Source organism: Triturus cristatus, chromosome 1_1 (genome assembly GCF_964204655.1).
Source record: "Triturus cristatus chromosome 1_1, aTriCri1.1, whole genome shotgun sequence".
NCBI lineage: Eukaryota > Metazoa > Chordata > Amphibia > Caudata > Salamandridae > Triturus > Triturus cristatus.
The window spans coordinates 483340699-483364132 of NC_140579.1; positions in this window are offsets into that span (position 1 = coordinate 483340699).

Consider the following 23434-nt stretch of genomic DNA (forward strand, 5'->3'; position numbering starts at 1 on the left):
AGGATGGAGGACAGACAGGCTGAGCAAGTGACGGCGTCCCAGGGGATTCACGCTACACTCCGTCGGATGGCCGACACCATGGCCGACCCTCCCTGTGCCAGAAGGCGGAGAACATCACCACCCACAGGGAGGGATCAGGAGGAGGAGGAGGAAACATCCGACGGAGCATCCCAGACGTCGTCACGGCCTGCTGCTGAGGTTCCCCGCAGGAAGCCGGGTCGTCCACGGAAAGGACCGTGAGGGTGGCTGCTACATCACCATCTCCCAGGACACCTGGCCTGGCACCTGGCCCACTGGAGCAACAGCATCACAGCATCAAGAGACATTCTCTGCCACATGGCCCTGCTGGTCACTGGCTGACCAATGTTGACAAAGACTGTGGCATGGACTCTGAGGATTTCCAATGGCAAGGACACCAACTCCCCTACTGAACTTTGGATTCCCTAATCCCGGAAAGCCCCTCACTTTGTCCCCCCCCCCCCCAATAATAAATCACACTATTAAGAGTAGATGCCTGCTGGTAGCATTATTACCTAACATGTGTCTTGTACAGTCTAAACATGCCTGAGTCATCTGTTCACTTCAACCATCCACACCCTGGGGCCTGAGTCTGGCACAGGACACATGGGTCACAGTTCATTAGGCAAGACAGACATGGAGCACCATACACACCCGTGATGGTCAGAACCAGCTGAGGGGGTGGCCGAACAACCGTGCTGACAGACACATTGAGTACAGCAACAGTCATGCGCAGAGGTCAGGGATCCTGGCCAGTGTCCTGGGGGGCACCCAGGTATGTGTAGACAGGTGGCAGAACCATGTCCTGCAAGCTTGAGTCCGGTGGATGCAGAGAATGGGGTCATGGACAACGTTGGATGCATGGGGATGGCACATGTCACAATACCCACACAGTCATGGACATCATGCCCAATACACAGTCTCAGCACACACACACAGCTTGCATCTTGCCACTCGACACATTGACACATAGCCACAATCAGGGAATACCATGCCAGACATGCAGGATGCACCGTGCCAACACACCAGCATTGACTGAGAAGAGGCACCTTGGAGGCATAGGGACACCTTTATTAGTCATGTTTTTGGGATTGCAGAGGCAACGTGAAGTACACATGAACACATCATGTGGAGTAACATGTGGGTCCAACACTGGCACCCCCCTTCTGCAGCACAAATGCGTGATAGCCATGGAACTGGCACACAAGCGTCGGCTAACAGCTAAACACCCACAGCTGCTCATGGAGAGCCTGCCATACACCATAGATCCGCTGATGTGGAAGTCCCACGCCATGTAAAGACAATGTTAACCATATGTGTCCGAGGGCAGTGTCACACACATTGATGCCATCATCACAATCCACTATCCCATCACTGATGACTGACAACCAGGCAGCCCATCTATTCAGGTGTACCCAGCTGCATGTCGTGTCCCATGGGGATGCCACATGTCTGCAGAGGAACCAAACCCCGACCGGGGCAGTGTGCACACATCGTGAACAACTGCCACACCCAATACACCCCAGATGCATCCCTTACCCCATGGAGACTTCCAAACGTGTCCGTGCCTGTAACGCTGAGTCAGCCCACGATGTCATGTCCATGAGGAATAGCAGTGCCACAACAATGCAACCAGCAAACGGCATGCGCAGGTACCTGGGGAAGAGAGACACACAAGAAGTCAGCCACAAAAAGCACAGCCACTTGCATGTGCATTTACTCGACACATGTATGGATGACAACATGCTAGGTCACAATTATGACTGGGGAAATACTACCATCACTGCCACCATCACTCCAGTGACACACCCACACACACCTCTGACTCACGTGCCATACATGCAGGTGGAGACACACATCACAACACATGCCACACGTGGAGCAATGCGTGCACACTCAGACCCTGGTACTCACCACTAAGCAAAGAAGTCGCGTATGAGCCGAGTCCGGATGTCCTCTTGCGGCTCCACATCCTCCACATCACTAGCCCCATTGCCAAGCCCTTCGTCCTCCACGGGTGGATGGTCCTCGTCATGTTGATTCAGGATGAGTGGCACAGCTCTTTCAACTGCCATGTTGTGCAGCATGCAGCAGACCATGAAGATCTTGCAGACCTTCGCCGGGGCATAAGGGAGTGCACCGCCGGTCTTGTGGAGGCACCGGAATCGGCTCTTCAGCATGCCAAACGTCCTCTCTATCACTCGCCTTGTCCGGCCATGGGCGGTGTTATAGCGGAGCTGGGCCGGCGTGATGGGGTTGCGGAGAGGTGTCAGCAGCCAAGGCATGTTGGGATAGCCAGCGTCCCCTACATGGGAAGCACATGGACATCGTTAGAACTGGTGAAGCGGTCGTGCTGGTCGGCTATACAGAATACAGGACAGACAGACTGTACCCACCAACAACACATGCCCGTTCGTTGCGCAGCTGCATCATCATATCAGGCATCCCGCTACGCCTCATGATGTAGGCATCGTGTGCTGATCCTGGGAAACGAGCACAGACATGTGAAATCACCATATTGGACAGACACACCACAAGGGCATTGATGGAGTGGTAGTGCTTCCGATTGCGGTACGCCACCTCCCGTGCGTGTGGTGGTACCAAACCTACATGTGTCCCATCTATGGACCCAATGACATGGGGCATCCCTCCCAGGGCATAGAATCCACGCTTGACCTCAGTCATCTGTTCAGGGGTTGGGAACTTGATGAAGTCATCCAGGTGAATCAACATGGCCTCCAAGAAATCATGCAGCACACCGCTGAACATGCTCTGGGACATGCCACCAACATGAGCTATGGTATTTTGGAAGGTACCCGTGGCAAGAAAATGTAGGGCAGCCATTACCTTCAGCTGGGGTGTCAGTGCCGTAGGATACCTGTGCTGCGGTTGCAGGTGTGGTGCCAGTCTCGCCGTCAGCTCCAGAATCAACGGTTGGGTGAAGCGGTAGAGCCGGATCCTGTCATTCTCCTGCATGGTAGCCAAGTCTGGAATTCTTCGGGCAAGAGGAGGCGCTCTGCAGTAATTTGGAAGTGACAAGGAAGAGTGAGTGCACTACGAGAACAACTCATGTCTACTGAGCACATGTAAATCTGGCAATACACACATGCTACATAGGGAGTCAGGCATGTGCTACATGCCCAGGACACGTATGGATGCAAGGTGACACTCCTTCCAAGACCCAGCTACACACGGTGATTGAGAACCTCCCCATGCCACGCCATGTTAATAGCTGTGTCCCAGTGCAAGTGCACAGCCCGACGCAAGACAGGAGTGACATACGCCCACACATCAGCAGAAGTAGGATGCCGATTGCAGAGACTGGTAGCGGAACACTGGAGCCACAGGTCACATGACATTACACTAGTCCAGCCCACACACCTTGCCATGAAGGTGCACATGTCATGACTCACCACACATTCCTTGTGAGGATGCTGACATGGCCTTGTCACGCTACTCCTTGTCCCATGCATACATGTGCACCTCACATCCGATAACACATGTGGCATGGTGTGCGGAACAGTGTGCAATGACAATCTACACACAGCCACATGTTGGTTGCTGCAACGGCTGCAGCTTTTGAGGGTGCTACAACATCAACCTGATGTAAATCCCGGACACATATATGACATAGTCACATTGTGCACTGTGGGTAGTGACAAGTCATGTGTCATGACCCCTGTACCGGGCATCATGGGACACTTCCGTGTGTTGGTGTCCGTGCCATGCCAGTGACGCTCACCCCAAGTGCGCAGTCCCACATGCACACATGTCAAAGGAGTCAAGGGCATGCCTGGCACACATTGCACCCTCACACAGTACACATGTACACATCTCATCATACATCTGGTGCCTTCTCCACTCAGGAGGCATGTTCCACATCACAGCCTGTGACACCTGTGCCCCACACATGTAGTAATGCACAGACGATGCCTTGATGTCCATTCCTGGACAAGTATGTCCATCCATGGACAAGTATGTCCGCCCTATTCCTACCTGTGTGTCGCCTATCACCACAGTGATGTGTAAAAACCGCCGTACTGCTGCTGAGAGGGCCTGTGCATGTTCCCAAATCACTGTGGGAGTGCTGCCGTATGTGTACCCATCGTGATGGCGAGCGTACAGGCATTTGTACGGTCCGTAGCACTACGAGTACGCATACGCGTGCAGACCCATAGTGATAGTGAGCGTACATGCGAGTGTACGGTCCGTACCACTACGGGTACGCAAACGCGTGCAGACCCATAGTGATAGGGCCGTACACACGCATGTACGCTCACTATCACTATGGGTCTGCACGCGTATGCGTACTCGTAGTGGTACGGACCGTACACTCGCATGTACGCTCACTATCACTATGGGTCTGCACGCGTATGCGTACTCGTAGTGGTACGGACCGTACACTCGCATGTACGCTCACTATCACTACGAGTACGCATACGCGTGCAGACCCATAGTGATGGAGAGCGTACATGCGTGTGTACGGTCCGTAACACTACGGGTACGCATACGCGTGCAGACCCATAGTGATAGTGAGCGTACATGCGTGTGTACGGTCCGTAACACTACGGGTACGCATACGCGTGCAGACCCATAGTGATAGTGAACGTAGGCATGCATGTACGGGCCGTTGCCATGCATTTGGGGTGCCCTAGGGCCCCGAAACGCACCGTACCTGTGTGTGATGCTCAAAATTACATAGGGGACAAGTATTAAGGCCTACATGCATGCTGGTTGTCATGGAGACCAAGTTCAAATTTCGAAATTGTTCTGGAAGGTGCACAGCAGAAGTCAGTTGGAATTATTCTACTTTGTTGCAATGTGTTTGTGGGGCTGACATCATGCAGGAGAATGAAACCGATAGAGAACCCACAGACTGCTAGGTTTGAAGGGATTGGTGGAAACATAGGATGCAAATGTGAGTGACCAATCACTCTGTACTCCTGTGCATGAGACTGGGCAGAAGGGCACATATAAGGCAGCCAGGTCCCATGAGGGAGCACTTGCCTGCACATCTTTGCATTCGTCGACCCAGCTGCTGCTACTGATTCCCTGGAACCATGTCAAGGGCTGTGGAGAGGACACAGCCATTCACCCTGGAGGAGAACATGGCTCTGCTGGATGTGATCCTCCCACAGTACTCCATGCTGTATGGGCGACCAGGGTATCAGGTGAGTGCATAGGCCACTGCCACAGACTGTCCCTATGTTGTGACTGTGACTTCTGCCATTGCGTCCAGGTGTAACACACATGCCATGTACTGTCGGGGGGGTCCCAGGGGGGGGGTGCCAGATGTCTCCCAGCAGTGCCCTGAGACAGGAGGGGTGGGGGCCTATCACTCACAGCAGTGCCCTGAGACAGGAGGGGTGGGGACCTATCACTCACAGCAGTGCCCTGAGACAGGAGGGGTGGGGGCCTATCACTCACAGCAGTGCCCTGAGACAGGAGGGGTGGGGGCCTATCACTCACCGCAGTGCCCTGAGACAGGAGGGGTGGGTGTGATGCACAGTGTGAGCCTTGATCATTGATTGTGACATTGCCATCATTCCACCTGTGTACCCACTGTGGCACGTAATGCTTTTTCCCTCACCAGGGGATGATGTCCCTATGACAAAGATGCAATGCGTTGGCTGCATGACATGCCTTGTTGTAACCAGCTAATTTGTACCCATATGTCTCTCTGTGACATGTGGCTGGTGTATTGATGTGGTGTCACTTGTTCCTCCTCACAGGTAGGCGCCACTGCCAAGGAGCAGATCTGGCAGACCGCCGTCAGTGCCGTGAGGGGTGTGGATGGTCGGAGGCGGAGCCTGCCCCAGGTGAGGAAACGCTGGCAGGATATCCGGTGCTGGACGCGGAGGATTGCACGGCTCCTGCTGGGGGACTCACCTGAGAGCCACAAGAACCGCGGCCGCCGCCGTCTGAGCCACCTCCACAGGCGTGTGCTGCCGGTGGTCTTTCCAGACCTGGAGAGGCGCTTACAGGCGATGCAGCAGCCGGAAGGGGGTAGGTACATGTGTGTTTGTTGTGTGTCACCGGCATTTGTAAGGGCACAGTGGCATGAATTCACTGGCAGGGTTTAAAGGTGCTGTGCAGATCCTGTTTGCCCCAGTATAGCGCTGTGCCCCTGCCACCCTTCCCCTCCTTGCAATGTGTTCCCTGGTCTGTGTGTAGTCACTCCTTCACAAGGTAATGTAGGCTGGCGCTTTGTCCACGAGAGCAATGACTGTAGCATCATGTGTGGGGGTGGTGTGTAACAGGTTGTGGGACCTTGCCTGTGCACTGTCAAGTTCACTGCATGTGGGTTCCATGTCAGTTGGCACTGATGCTGACTCCAGACATGGGAGTTGGTCTCTCATGTGTCATGCCTTACAGCGCACATGTCCTATGTAGTGGCCTGTGACATGATGTGCATGAGTGTGCGATACACATAGTGCAGGGATGGTGACGTGTGTTGCAGTCATTGCCATTCAGTAGCATGTAGTTGCGTGCCCACTACTGTCCCCTGGGGCACCTTTTCCTCAGTGGTGTATGTGTCATCATTAACGTGGCCAATCTCAGTGTCTACAGCGTAGGTTGTGCTCTGTGCCATTGTCCCCTGTCACCATGTATATAGACGTGCTATTTTGTACAGGTGTCCACTGTGCAGCCTGACCTGATTGTCCTTCTTCATACTCACAGTTGCCAGTGCCTGTGTGTCTTGTTATACTCATCTGAGGATGGGCACTGGTACCTCATTATTTGTACAGGCGCACCTTGGCTGTTTGGCGTACACTCTTGCTTTTTGCCTGCCCCTGTGTGTATCACCCAGACTATGAGATGTTGGTGCCACCTGTGTCTCAACAATTTGCCTCGTGTAGGGTCTTGTTGGGGCGGGCAATGCCTATGTGTCAAATCCTGATTTCTACTTGCTGGGTCTGGGCAGTGTGTGATGTGTCTGGACACACACGCAATGTGCAGTGACCGAGTCATGTTGGGCATGTTTTCAGCATTACCTATGCAGCATGTGTCTCAAGTTCATGGATATGGTCCCTGGTCATCGGTATTTTCGCCAATGCTGTGTGGTGCAGATGCAGTGCTGGATTGTCCCCAGGGCCTGGGTGCTATGTCAGACTCCGTTTCCTGTGTTTAGCTATTGTCTCATGCTCTCCATGGTATTTCAGTGGCATGGTGGCTCAACCAACTGTGTGTTTCATGCCCTACATCGGTACCTTGTTCAGTAGATGTTAGGGATCTTCCTTTTCAGGCTATGCAATGTTACCTATGTAGATTGGACTCATGTGACAGATGTGTACAGGTGTCTGATTAATTTCTGTCTCTCCACCCTGCCCACAGCATCGTCGGGGGACACAGAGAGAGACATGGACACAGACCAGGCGGAGGGACCGAGCACCAGTGCCAGCCGTGACATCGGGGCTGGCACATCGAGTGGGACAGAGGTGGAGGAGAGTGTGGCCGAGGACCTGTCGACTGGCACATCAGACTACGAAGCTGACAGGTCCGAGGAGGATGTCTCCGAGTGGGCGGAGGCTGCACCAGCAGCTGACAGCGGAACAACACCTCGCCCCACCCCCTCAGTTTCCATCAGCCGCCTCCCACTTGCTCGTGTCCCTTCCCAGCGTGCCCGGTCACAGCATGTCTCCTTCCTGCCAGGCACCGCACCCCCTGCCCCTGTCTCCACTGCTGCCGCCAATGCAGAGTCTGTGGACATCCAGCGGCAACTGCAGGTTGGTCAGGCTGCGATCCTTAATGTCCTCCTGTCAAGAATTCCTGTCATACAAGGGAAACACGCCCTTATGTAAACAGGAGAGCTGTTACATAACTCAAGGGAAACACGCCCTTATGTAAACAGGAGAGCTGTTACATAACTCAAGGAAAACACGCCCTATAAAGGGAGGAACCGGGAGGTACAAGGCTGTCGGATATTGTGTTTACACCGACGTACCTGCTTCGTGAAGAGCAGTGTTCCGGAGTGGTGCTCCAGTAAGGCAAGAACGGAGGTAGGTCGAGTCGTTACTCCCTGGGCCGTGTCTTGCCCCATCGTCACCTGTGAAGGACCCGGAAGCTCTACCGGTCAACCATTGAGCTTCGCTTTTTGACTCGGCTGAGTCAAAGCGCAGTGGCGCTTTTGCTGGTTGGAGTCGTTACTCCCAGCCCGACCAGAGATACAGGGACTGCCAGCTGTAACGCACACCAGGAGGTGTTTGCCGCGTTACAGACTCGGAAGTCCACAGGATTGATCGAGCGGCTGCTCTCGGTTCAGTCTTCTTGCTTTTGATTGGGGTATCGGTGACGCATCACCAGGAGGTGACTCCGCGTCCCGGTGCAGTCGGAGGAAGAGGTTGAGCGGCTGCTCCCTTCAGGTAGAGACCCCGGCTGGGTGTTTCCCTGACTCCTCGATTCTCCCCAACACTCGTCGTGCCCCTCACAGCCTACCGATTGGCATTGTCGGCCATTTCATTTCTGCCCTCTGTTGGCATACGCCGGGATCGGCGTATATGCAGAGGACGGTTAGGACCATCCGTGCTGTGGGCTGGTAACGTACTTAGCCTGGAGGATTCCAGTGACTATAACTTTTGTTTATTCGTTGTATTGTTTTTGCCTTCATTAAAATAACTAACCCTTCACAAGTGGTTGCGTCCTCATTATCGTGTCTGTTAAACGATCCTGAGACGTTCCGGGCGTTACACCTCCATGCCAACGGCAAAACCCTCACCAACATCGAGGCTTTCTTGGAGGGCATTCATTCATCGCAGGCTGACCAACGCAACTTGCTGAGGTCCATCGACTCCACACTGACTGCAGCAGTGGGTCTCCTGCAGCGCGACCTCCCCCCACCTACCCCTGCCCCATCCACACTTCCCACTCCCATGCCTGTCCCACGTACACCCAGACGTCGGCATGCACCCACATCAACGGACACGGGCACCACACCAGCAGGGAAGGTCCACCGCACTCCTCCTGACACGCACACACAGGGTGAGGTAGGCACACCCACTGGGTCGGGGGGCAAACGTGTGACACGCAGCCATAGTGGGAGTCCGCATTCCACCCAGTCCACTCCCTCCAAATCCCCTCCCATCAGCTCTCCTGGCCACATCTCCCCCAAGGACTCCTTCATGGCCGCTCTGTCCCTGAGCCCCACAGTTACACCACCACGCAAGCGGTCAAGGAGGTCCCCGGTCAGGGTGGTTGAGTCTCCCCCCCTGTCTCCACCCTCCCCCGGTGGCGCTGCGACCCATCCCTCTGACCCCCCCCCCTCCTTGGGGCATGAGGTCCCTTCGGGTGCAGGGGACTCCCTGGAGGACCTTGCAAAGGTGTGTAGTGCCATCCTGGCCTCCGCCTTTGGCACTGACCCACCCCCTGTGGTGGAGTCCTCCATCCCTGCACCCACGACGCCGCCCCTTTGCCCTGATGTCCCTGCGGTGCCTGTTGCTTCCCCCCCCCCTGATGCCCTCACCAGTGTGGAAGACGATGCCATTTGACTGTGCAGGCAAGGTAGGGGACACGCATCCCACTGTGTCCCCCATCCAGCTGAGAATCATTGACTGCCCTATGGGCTTTGGGAAGATTGAACTGCCTGCGATCCACGGACATTGTGCTCATGCTGATTAAAGCTTTATTTTGTTTTCATTATCACACTACTGCTATGCTGGTATTGGTGTTGGTGGGGCTGCTACATGGTTTTTGGTGGTGTGTAAGGGTTTGGGTGTGTGGGATATGTAGTAGTGTACTGCTCATTGGTGGGACCCTGTGATCTGTGTGCCATCACAAGGTGTTGGCTAACTTTCTTTGTTCATGTAAGCAGTTACTGCATGGTGCACTTGTCCCAGGGTGTATTCCTTCCTCTGTGTACCCAGCTTTCTTCCCTGCAGGGTGTTCCCAATGTTTAGCGCAGAGCTGTGTCTACATGAGCTGTGTGTGTGACGGAGCCCTTCTACTTTGGCCATGCATGCAGGGCCATGTCTCCACCTGCAACAATCGTGGCATCCTTGGTGATCACTGTACTTGTGTGTGGAGTCTGTTGACATGAGTTCATGGGGACATGTTCCCTTGTAGCCAGTATGCATGTGGATAATTCTGGCCTCACACACATGTGTTACACCCCTCCTGTCTCAGGGCACTGGTGGAAGGACTCCACACCCACCCCTCCTGTCTCAGGGCACTGCTGGGAGTGATAGGCACCCACCCCTCCTGTCTCAGGGCACTGCTGGGAGGACTCTGCACACACCCCTCCTGTCTCAGGGCACTGCTGGGAGGACTCTGCACACACCCCTCCTGTCTCAGGGCACTGCTGGGAGGACTCTGCACACACCCCTCCTGTCTCAGGGCACTGCTGGGAGTGATAGGCACCCACCCCTCCTGTCTCAGGGCACTGCTGGGAGGACTCTGCACACACCCCTCCTGTCTCAGGGCACTGCTGGGAGTGATAGGCACCCACCCCTCCTGTCTCAGGGCACTGCTGGGAGGACTCTGCACACACCCCTCCTGTCTCAGGGCACTGCTGGGAGTGATAGGCACCCACCCCTCCTGTCTCAGGGCACTGCTGGGAGGACTCTGCACACACCCCTCCTGTCTCAGGGCACTGCTGGGAGTGATAGGCACCCACCCCTCCTGTCTCAGGGCACTGCTGGGAGGACTCTGCACACACCCCTCCTGTCTCAGGGCACTGCTGGGAGTGATAGGCACCCACCCCTCCTGTCTCAGGGCACTGCTGGGAGGACTCTGCACACACCCCTCCTGTCTCAGGGCACTGCTGGGAGGACTCTGCACACACCCCTCCTGTCTCAGGGCACTGCTGGGAGTGATAGGCACCCACCCCTCCTGTCTCAGGGCACTGCTGGGAGGACTCTGCACACACCCCTCCTGTCTCAGGGCACAGCTGGGAGGACTCCACACCCACCCCTCCTGTCTCAGGGCACTGCTGGGTGGACTCTGCACACACACCTCCGATTTCAGGATATGTACGCTTGGCACATACACGGTGGGGGTACGCTCAATGCATTCGAGGTGAGGGTACGAGTCTACTTGCACTGGTGTGGTGGGGGTACGCTCCTTGCATACGCGGGTGAGGGTTCGAGTCGTACTTGCACTGTTGGCATGGGGGGTACGCTCCATGCATACGCGGGTGGGGGTATGGGTCGTACTTACACTGTTGGGCTGGGGGGTACGCTCCTTGCATACGCGGGTGAGGGTTCGAGTCGTACTTGCACTGTTGGCATGGGGGTACGCTCCATGCATACGCGGGTGGGGGTACGGGTCGTACTTACACTGTTGGGCTGGGGGGTACGCTCCTTGCATACGCGGGTGAGGGTTCGAGTCGTACTTGCACTGTTGGCATGGGGGGTACGCTCCATGCATACGCGGGTGGGGGTACGGGTCATACTTACACTGTTGGGCTGGGGGGTACGCTCCATGCATACGCGGGTGGGGGTACGGGTCGTACTTACACTGTTGGGCTGGGGGGTACGCTCCTTGCATACGCGGGTGGGGGTACGGGTCGTACTTACACTGTTGGGCTGGGGGGTACGCTCCATGCATACGCGGGTCGGGGTACGGGTCGTACTTACACTGTTGGGCTGGGGGGTACGCTCCATGCATACGCGGGTGGGGGTACGGGTCGTACTTACACTGTTGGGCTGGGGGGTACGCTCCTTGCATACGCGGGTGGGGGTACGGGTCGTACTTACACTGTTGGGCTGGGGGGTACGCTCCATGCATACGCGGGTGGGGGTACGGGTCGTACTTACACTGTTGGGCTGGGGGGTACGCTCCATGCATACGCGGGTGAGGGTACGGGTCGTACTTACACTGTTGGGCTGGGGGGTACGCTCCTTGCATACGCGGGTGAGGGTTCGAGTCGTACTTACACTGTTGGGCTGGGGGGTACGCTCCTTGCATACGCGGGTGAGGGTTCGAGTCGTACTTACACTGTTGGGCTGGGGGTACGCTCCATGCATACGCGGGTGGGGGTAGGGTCCGTACATATCCGTCCCCACGCTATGTGATGTTTGTGCGGCCCGTACCCAGGCCTTTGCCACGTGGGTGCGATCCGTCCCGCCATTGTTGGGGTGACGTGTGTGGGCGTGGTCCGACTCGTACCCACGCTCTTCAGGCGTGGGTACGGGACGTACCTGTCTGGTTGTGTTGCCGGTTCGCGTGGTGACGGACTTCCGTTGTGGCGGTCGCTGGCTTATCAGGACACGCCCCCACCCCCTCGTGGTGACCAGGGCATGGGAGTCAGGTATGTCCAGGCCATGTGTGGTGTGTGACTTATGTGGTTGTTTTGTGGCCTGCCCTGGTCCTGCCACCCCCACCCCACCCCACTTTCCCCCCTCCCTTAGTTATTCTGACCTTCTGCGGCGTCTGCGTCGTAACCTGTAGAGGAGGTGGACTGCTATGAGGGCAGGGATGACTCGTAGGTTCGGGTCCATGTCTGTCCGTCGCGTACTGGTACTCCTTGCTCGCGTCGTCCTGTCGCGTACGGGTCCTCCTTGATCGCGTCGTCCTGTCGCGTACGGGTCCTCCTTGGTGGCGTCGTCCTGTGTGTCCGTCACGTACTGGTCCTCCTTGTTCGCGTCATCGTCTGTCCGTCGCGTACTGGTGGTCCTTGTTCGCGTCGTCCTGATTTCCCGGCAGTTTTTGGCTGCCGCAAAATATTCACCGTGCAGGGTGACGTCGGTGCGAATCGTGATTCCTGGGTCGTGAATGGCTGGCTGCGAGCGTCCCGACGTCAGGTCGGCGCTTTCCCGGATCGCATTGGTAGGTGTTTTTTTGTTCGGTCGGGCTTTTTTACGATTCGTACGGTAATGGTGTACCCGTGCGAATCGTAATTCCTTGTTTGTGAAAATTGACGACCGGGTACGCGTCGGGCGGAGATTGTGCTCCGTCCGACGGTTCGTACCCGGTTTTTGCAGGATCGTGATCGGCACCTAAGTACGCAGCGATGCGAGCTGATTAGGGGGCCCGGTACGCGCCGTACCCCCCCCGCCCCCCGTATGTTCGCGCCGTACCCCCAGCCCCCCGTATGTATGGAGCGTACCCCTGTACCCCCCAGTCCCCCGTATGTACGGAGCGTACCCCCGTACCCCCCAGTCCCCCGTATGTACGGAGCGTACCCCCGTTCCCCCCAGCCCCCCGTATGTACGGAGCGTACCCCCGTACCCCCCAGTCCCCCGTATGTACGGAGCGTACCCCCACCCCCGTATGTACAGTGCGGACCCCTACGCGCTGGGGGTCCGCACCGTACATACGGGGGTGGGGGTACGCTCCATACATACGTGGGGCTGGGGGGTACGGGGGTACGCTCCGTACATACGGGGGACTGGGGGTACGCTCCGTACATACGGGGGCTGGGGGGTACGGGGGTACGCTCCGTACATACGGGGGGCTGGGGGGTACGCTCCGTACATACGGGGGCTGGGGGTACGGTGCGCCCATCCGCGGGGGGGCTGGGGGTACGGCGCGAACATACGGGGGCGGGGGGGCGGTACGGCGCGTACCGGGCACTTGTTTGGACATCTCCATGGTTGCTATGGGAGTTCGCTCCGGACGGTCTTTTTTCCATACAGTTGTACAATCGGACGGATGGGACGGATCGTACTTGCGCATTTGGACTTCAGTTTTCCCATTTGTATGTAAACGTGTCCGGGGACGTGTCGGAGACTTTTCCCGACCCGAGGACGTGTGGGGGAATTTTCCCAATGCGATTTGTATGGACTTTTTCCCATACGAATCGTACTTGGCAGTTTGTACGGCGCTTTTACCATTTGTACGGAAAAAAGTCCAGATTCAATTCGGTTGGGGAAATTTTTTCCAGGATCCTAATCGGCACCTCTGTGTTTGCGACTTGCAATTTGAATTTTTTTACAACTAGCAAATTGTGACTCACAAACACTGATGTACAACAGTGTTTGAGACTCTGTTTGTGATTCCCAAATGGGTCGCAAAGGGCCTGCCTCCTTAATATTCATGAGGAAGGTTTCATTTTTGCGACCCATCGGGAATGGCTGAGACTCATGGGGATGTTTGCCTGCTGGGGTCACCAGACCGGTTCAGTGACTTAATATCGAGAGACAAAATATCGACTACACAAAATATCGACGCCAAAATATAGAAGGACAGAATATCGACTCTCTATCTACAAACAGGTAAGTACTAAAATATCGATTCCAAAATATAGAATGTTAAAATATAGTTAGCTAAAATATCGAATTTTTTAAATGTATTAAAAATAATATAAAAGTAATTAAATATTAAAAACAATTGAATAAAACATACATAATATAATATAAAAAAGCTTAAAATGTAAACATAATAAAAGTAATGTTGGATAGTGAGAGCGTAAAAATTGCTATTCCCACTCCAGTGAGTGCAACAGTAGGGAAAGCGTTGGATAGCGTAGGGGTAAAAATTACTATTCCCACTCCAGTGAGTGCAACAGTAGGGAAAACGTTGGATAGCGTAGGGGTAAAAATTACTATTCCCACTCCAAAGAGTGCAACAGTAGGGAAAGCGTTGGATAGCGGGAGGATAAAATTTACTATTCCCACTCCAGAGAGTGCAACAGTAGGGAAAGCGTTGGATAGCAAGAAGGGAAAAATTACTATTCCCACTCCAGTGAGTGCAACAGTAGGGTAAGCGTTGGATAGCGTAGGGGTACAAATTACTATTCCCACTCCAGTGAATGCAACAGTAGGGAAAACGCTGGATAGTGTAGGGGTACAAATTACCATTCCCACTTCAAAGAGTGTAACAGTAGGGAAAGCGTTGGATAGCAGGAGGGTAAAAATTACTATTCCCACTCCAGTGAGTGCAACAGTAGGGAAAGAGTTGGATAGCCGGAGGGTAAAAAATACTATTCCCACTCCTGAGAGTGCAAAAGTAGGGAAAGTAATGATTTCGTTTTAAAATAAGATTACATTAATTATCAATACCAATAAAAAGTTAATTAAAAATAATTACCAATTAATAACAATGAATTACCATTGAAAAAAAATAATTAGCAATTAATAAAAAATAATTACCAATTAATACAAATTAATTACCAATTTATAATTAATTATCAATTATCAATACACATAAATTAAAAAAATATATTATTTACTTTATTACAATTAATTTACTTCCCACCCAATTCCCCTATAAACCCACAACCCACTCCCAATAATAAAAAATACAATTAACATTATAATCAATTAATCAATTAATAAAAATAATTTTGCAATTAATAAAAATTAATTAGCAATTCATACAAATTATTTACCCATTAATACAAAGTAATTACCAATTAATAATTATCAATTAATTATCAATACACATAAATAAAAAAATTATTATTTACTTTATTGCAATTAAATTACTTCCCACCCAATTTCCCTACAAACCCACAACCCGCTCCTAATAATAAAAAATACAATTAACATAATTATCAATTAATCAATTAATATAAATTAATTACCAATTAATACAAATTAATTACCAATTAATAATTAATTATCAATCAATTAATTATCAAAACATATAAATATAATTAATATTTAATCAACCATAATTAAATTACTTCCCACCCTATTCCCCTATAAACCCACAACCCGCTACGGAATTAAATTACGCAAAAATTAAATTACATAACATTCATTAGTTTAAATAAATTAAACATACATTACAAAAATAATACATAATTTTAACACATATACTACCATACATAACACTATTTTTTTCGATATTATAGATATCTATATTTTTAAATTCGATATTATGGTAATCTATATTTTACAATTCGATATTATAGAATTCTATATTTTTAAATTCTATATTATGGAAATCGATATTTCGTACCCCAATTTCGATATTCTGACCTATCTATATTTTGATAATTGTGTCCACTCTATATTTTAACTTCGATATTCTGGGCAGTCGATATTTCGGAATCGATATTTAGGGTGTTCACCCACCAGACCACCATGTCTGTGATTGCTTTTTCAATAAAGCAGTTTTTTCTGTAAATGCAACCTGTTTGCCTTAATAGAAAACTGGATGCATTTAAAAAAGAATAAGGAAATGTTTCAGTCTCATTTTTTAAGAGCAGGCAGTGGTCCATGGGACCAGTGCCTGCTCTTAAAATACATTTTCGCTGCCCATCACAAAGGGGAAGGGTTCCCTGAGAACACCTTCCCATTTGCGACTGGCTTGCCACCAAATGGAAATTGGTGGTGTTAGAAATTGGATCTCCGGTAGGTTAAGGATTGCGCCAAAGCCAGGCAGAGACCACCACTCTAGTCAGGGCAATGGAGTTACACGCCACAGATAACCCCTACTCACCCCCTTGGTAGCTGGGCACGAGCAGTCAGGCTTATCCCGGTGGCAATTTGTAAAGCATTTGCGCAACACACACAGCAACAACATACTAGGCACACCACAAAAGGAACTCCACACAAGGTTATATAATAAATAGCCTTTGTATTCTCAGAACACATTAGAATAGTACTCACATAATATACATTGTGCCAACTGGCACTGGACAATATTTACAGGGGATTATATACACATTACAGGGCCACTTGGACCACTGTCAGAATCATCACTTAGTAAAGATAATCAATGTACACATATACTAAATGTAGAACACAACCAGTAATTACTGGCAAACACTATACTCAGCATCATCCTGTAACATAAAACATATTAGGTAGAGTATCACATTAGGCGAGAAATATATTCTGCGCCAACCTCATAAGCCTAAACATATTAGACCATAACCTCCTAAGCATAACTCACATTAGGAAATACTCTTACTAACATAAACCGCAGTGGGGAATAACTCATACCTAAACCACAGTAGAGAATAATCTCACATGCATAAACCACAGTATGCAAAACCTTATAATCATAAAAACAGATTTAGAGGCATAAATCAGGGTGCATAAAACAATACATGAATTACATTTCCTGCGCACCTACCTAAATCACATTAGGGCCTGGCGCCCTATTAACCTGACAGTCCCCCTGGCCAACTGGCCATCTCAAAAGGGGCTCAAACGCCCTGTGTCCAGAATGTCAGGGCTGCCGCCTAGCAGCTGAATCCAAAGTGCGCCACTGCGCAAACCTAAACGTAGCAGCTGCCCACTAATTGCTGGGCAGCTGTGAAACTCACTGGCACTCACTGTGCCTTTGGTCCCACTCGGAGACTCTCTCGCAATGGTGCCTAATTTATCGCCGTTGCACGTGCTGGCACAGCTGTGGCACTTCTCATGAAGGGGGCCCGGCACCTCTCTGTCCTCAGGACCCCCGTGGCACTAAAACATCTGCCACCATCGTTGGGGCGGCCCGCTCTCTGGCGTGACCGCCCAGGCACCGACAATGCGCCTCGATATGCCCCAAGTCCCTGGTCAGCTGGGGGTCTCTCAGGCACCACAAAGAACTTGCCCCCAAAGAACTGTGACCCTCTTGAGCTCTTTTAAAACAAATCTGCCCCCTTGTAGGAGCAGCCCGCTCTATCTCGCGTGTCTGCTAAGAACTTGGGCGCCAGTGGTAGCTTCACTCACCGGGGCTTTGTCTGGGGACTCTGCTCTTCTTCCGGTTGCGCTCTGCTCTTCACAGCCGGCACCGGCACGGGGCATCCCTTGCTCAGGGGAGCCCTGCGCTGCTCTAGGTGGCCTCTTCCACTTGTGCAGCGGGGGCAGGCACCGGCAATGTGCTTTGGGCCTCCTCCGCCTCCATCACACTCATCACGGCTCCTCTTCTCTAGCAGGGGCGTGCGCGGGACTTCCCTCGGAAAACCTGAAGTCCCGCCCGCCGCCAGGCACTACATTGACTGACTTCCTCCCGGCCGCGGCGGTGAAATGCGGGGTGGGCTCCCGCCTCGTAAATCAGGTATTAAGCGGGGTGGGCACCCACAAGGCTCCTTCAGAATGTGGGGTGGGCACCCGCCCTTTAAACAAAGAAATAAGTGGGTTGGGCACCCGCAAAGCTCCACAAGAATACGGGATAGGCACCTGCCATTTCTAGCATTGCTGGGGAAATCCCTACGCCAGGGGATTCCCTCTCTCTCTTTCTGCAGTGCCGCGCTGCCAGGCCCACGCGCTCTCCATCAGCTGCAGGGAGACAGCGCCTTTAGGAAATAAAATATAGTGCTCACAATGCGCTAGATGCCACAAGAGTCCTGGAAGTCCTTGAGGAGGATCACCACAAAAAGGTGCAAAATAACAGGTCTTCCAGGTCCAGGGGCAAGGCAGGGTCCAGGGAGGCAAGCCCTCATGGCAGCCCCCCCCCTGGGCCCTAGAAGCAGCACGCCCCAGCAGGAACAGCACACCAAGCCTGAACATTTTTCATGGGGTCACAGCACCTATATTTATATCAGTAAATCCATTTGTGTCACAGCACAGGGCTTGGGAATACCAGTCAGGTTTTGGAGCACTTTGTTTTGCGCAGCTCCTCTCCCCTTGTCAGGTGGGGGCTCAGTGATCAGACACACCACAGGGGGCGGAGCCAGCATTGTGGAGGGAAGGCACAGCCCTATTCAGGTCCCAGGTGCAACTCCTCACTCCCATCTGCATGCAGATCTCTCCATTCATCACTGGGCTGACTTACCCTGTCTCCTGGAGCCACCCACACCTCTCAGCTCCTGTCACTCACAAGCCAGACATACAATTCACATCAGGCAGGCCGACACTTAGCACACAGAAATGCCAACCTCTAAAAGTGGCATTTCTCCACCAGTCACCATAAATCTGCACACACCATTGCGCAGCATTTATTCTCACGAGTTCATACATACTAAACTCGCCCCTGCACTCCTCTCATACCAGGAATTACCATGGACACACATATCCCCCATGAATTCTTATGGGAGGGCAGGCCAATCTCACCACACGCACTCAGAGCGCGCACGCACTTTACACTGGACCACGAATACCACGTCACAGGAAAGGCAAAAAGTTTAGGGGTGACCCTGCCAAAAAGGGACAAGTCCAACAGGTGGTAATTGCGATTGTTTTGTTACTGCATTTGTAGTTGCAAAGCAAAACCCTCTTCGACTTGCTAGTAGGAAGGGATGCCCTTGGCACTTCCCTTCCTAATAGCGAGTCGGAAAACCTATTTTTTGAGTCAGTAACAGGTTGCCGACTCACAAAATAAATATGGTACATGCTACAACTCATTTAGCGGTCACAAATGGTCAGATTTCCCGTTTGCGACCACTGAAAATGGTCGTACATCTGGCCCCAAGACATGTAAACCTTAAAAGTACGTGTCCAACTTTTAAGATAAACTTCACCCTGTACTATGGACTGTTTAGCGCCTGACTTAGGGGTGATTTACATGTATTCAAAAGCTAGGTTTAGGCCTGGCAAAAAGGGTTATTTTGCCTTCACACAAGGGATCTAGTAGGGGAGGCCGAACCAGATGCGTACTACTCCATATCTATAAACAAACTCACAAAAACCTATGTCTGGTCAAATCGTAAATACAGGAAGAAATAGCAGAATGCACTCATAAAAATATAGTAGCATGTTATGTAGTACAATCAAAAAACGGAGGTAGAGGTTAAGGTTAGGTTCACCCTCCTTAATGAATGCAGTTCCACAACATCCGGAATACCGGAATTAGAAACCGAACCATAGGAAGACCAGGATTCCACTGAACATGTATGAAAAACACTCTTTCCAGAAAGAAAAATTATTTTCTAGAGTCCCCTCACCCACCAGGGTTGACCTTCATCATTGAGGTCCTCTCAATCCGCTGCGGATTGAGGCATGCTGCGACTTGCGGACTACGGAGGAGCACTTAGTTTTTGGAAAATATGTGTGGTGCAGTGGTGTGCAGTGGGAAAAAATTGGTTAAAAATACCTAGCTAGTAAGCTAATATTTTGTTCCTGCTCCTACTCGGTATGTTTTAAAATCAGGGGTCAATACTAGGGAAAGACCTAACTGTAATGAGTATGGTGTCCCTAGTACTGGGTCAAAATGTTTCAAGCTTTTCCCTAGGCTCTTCTTCAGGACCACACGAGGGCCAGCCCCGTGTGTACCACTCCTAAAGGATCCTGTGAATAGGAAACAGTGGGGTGCACACTTGGGTGCCAATTACGATCCGGTAAAAAAATGGCCCGTACGACTCGTATCCGGTCTTTTTACCGTACGAATCGTACAAGTGCCGTACAAACTGCCAATTACGATTCGCATGGGAAAAAGCCCATACGAGTCGCATTGGGAATAACTCCCCACACGTCCTCGGGTCGGAAAACGTGTCCGACACGGCCACGGACGATTTACCGTACAAATGTGAAAAGTGAAGTCCGACCGCGGAATTACGATCCATCCCGTGCGTCCGATGTTACAACCGTATGGTAAAAACACCGTCCGCACCGAACTCCCATAGCAACCATGGAGACATGTGCCCGCATACGCGCCGAACACCCCCCCAGCCCCTGTACGTTCGAGTCGAACCCCCCACCCAGCCCCCGTACGTACGTGTCGAACCCCCCGTGTATGTACACCTGTGTACGTGTCGAACCCCCACCCGTGTATGTACACCCCTGTACGTGTCGTGCCCCCCGTGTATCTACACCCGTGTACGTGTCGAACCCCCACCCGTGTATGTACACCCCTGTACGTGTCGAACCCCCACCCGTGTATGTACACCCGTGTACGTGTCGAACCCCCGTGTATGTACACCCCTGTACGTGTCGAACCCCCACCCATGTATGTACACCCGTGTACGTGTCGAACCCCCCGTGTATGTACACCCATGTACGTGTCGTACCCCCCGTGTATCTACACCCGTGTACGTGTCGAACCCCCACCCGTGTATGTACACCCCTGTACGCGTCGAACCCCCACCCGTGTATGTACACCCGTGTACGTGTCGAACCCCCGTGTATGTACACCCGTGTACGTGTCGTACCCCCCGTGTATCTCCACCCGTGTACGTGTCGAACCCCCACCCGTGTATGTACACCCCTGTACGTGTCGAACCCCCACCCGTGTATGTACACCCGTGTACGTGTCGTACCCCCCGTGTATCTACACCCGTGTACGTGTTGAACCCCCACCCGTGTATGTACACCCCTGTACGTGTCGAACCCCCACCCGTGTATGTACACCCCTGTACGTGTCGAACCCCCACCCGTGTATGTACACCCCTGTACGTGTCGTACCCCCCGTGCATCAACACCCGTGTACGTCAGAGTCGTACCCCCACCCGCGTATGCATGGAGCGTACCCCCACCACAACATCCTAAGTACGGAGCGCACCCCAGGCCCCAACATCACAACCGCATGTACAAGTCGTACCAAGCCACACACAAAGACAGCACTGTACAACAAAAAGGGGCATGTACACACCGTATACACGCTAAAAACGCACGTACACAACCAGGACAAACCAAAACGACACAAGAATACACCATTCGAATGGCACAAAGCCACAAAACATGTCCAACAACCACTAAAACAACACATTCACTGACCTGCAACTGCCAAAAACAAACAGAGGCCCAAAACACCACCACTCCTTATAACACACCCACCCAAAGTTCAAACACAGCCACACCCACCAATGGACCAATAAAAAGGGACCACACACACAAACCATGAGCCTTTGCAACAGACTCACTGCTGCCAGACCCCACAGACAACCTACAGCACCAGACTTGAACCTTTACTATACCTTACACTTGCACACCTTCACACACCCACCTTCACAAACACCCCCACATCACATTCACACACACACCCAAACAACCACACCCACACACCCACAACCATCCACACCACCCCCCCCACCATCCACACCCACACCCCTCACCATGCCCACTAACAAGAATCCAAAGTTCACTAGCCGAGAGTTGGAGGTCCTTGTCGATGAAATCCTCAGAGTTGAGCCACACCTCTTTGGAACATTGGTCAGACAGACCAGCATTTCTGAAAAAACAGCCATGTGGCAGACCATCGTCGATGCTGTGAATGCTGTTGCGGACACCAGAAGGACCAGGCATGAATGCCAAGCCAGGTGGTACGATCTGCGGAGGAGGGTCCGAGCCAAAATGACCGACGACCACAACCAGGCCAACGTCACTGGAGGAGGGCCGCCCCGCAGACGCGTACAATACCATCCCTGGGAGGAGAGGGTGATGGCCATACTGCCGGTGGTGGCAGTCAACGGATTAGAAGGACTCCGAGACCCGGGTGAGTACACAAACAACTCACCTCACATGGGGGGGAACGTCATCCACAACCAAACTCACAAACAGGCACGCAACCACCCCAAGCTATCGCATGACTCAACCACACTCCATGAACACGCACATGCCACTGGCGCCACCATGCCCCATGCACCCAGCTGGACAATGTCAAGTCACAGGCCACAGAAAACACCAACACATGACACGGTAAGCCAGATGGCGGGAGTGTGGGCCCAAAAAATCACATCAGAAGCAGACAACAATGCCCTCTGCCCATATGGCCTAGGTCACAGCCAGACAAACAGTGTGTCCCCACACAGGAAAGACTCGCCAGCAAATGGCGGACGCCTTGCATCAACACATGGGGGTGACGGCACGTTCTTGCACATGACAGCAGCCAATGAACAGCCAACACTGTGAAAGAGTGGCAGCACACACCACCACAGCAGCAGTGCAGACACACACACTACACCCAATGGGTGCCTGGAGACCAGAAACAAACTCACATCAACAATCCAAGGGCCATTCAAAGATCTGCTAACAGTGTGTGCCCAGGAAGCTGGGCTGAGGTGACAGAGGGTGACACACAGAGGGAGGGAGAGGGGGACAGAGAGGGAGGGAGACAGAGGTGGACACAGGGAGACAGACAGAGGGAGGGAGGAGGGTGACAGAGGGAGGGAGAAAGGGAGACAGAGGGAGACGGACAGAGGGAGGAGGTTGACAGAGGGAGACGGACAGAGGAAGGAGGCTGACAGAGGGAGGGAGAAAGGGAGATGGACAGAGGGAGGAGGCTGACATAGGGAGGGAGGGAGAGGGGGACATAGAGGGAGGGAGACACAGGGAGACGGACAGAGGGAGGAGGCTGACACACAGAGGGAGGGAGAGGGGGACAGAGAGGGAGGGAGACACAGGGAGACGGACAGAGGGAGGAGGCCGACACACAGAGGGAGGGAGAGGGGGCCAGAGAGGGAGCGAGAAAGGGACACACAGGGAGAGCAAATCAGCCTTGTGGGGTGTGGGAATGTCTGCTAATCAGCAGGTAGACTGCGTGCATGTAGACAAAGGTGGCCAGTGCCAGAACCCCCCCTCTTCTCCATGGCAAAACACAGGGCCATGTCACAACCTGTGCACGAGCACAACGACAGCTACCTGCATTATCTAAGTGTGTGGAACCACTCCATGTGCCCACGTACAGTGCAACACGGAAGGAGCCAATGCATGGCTCGCCACACCTG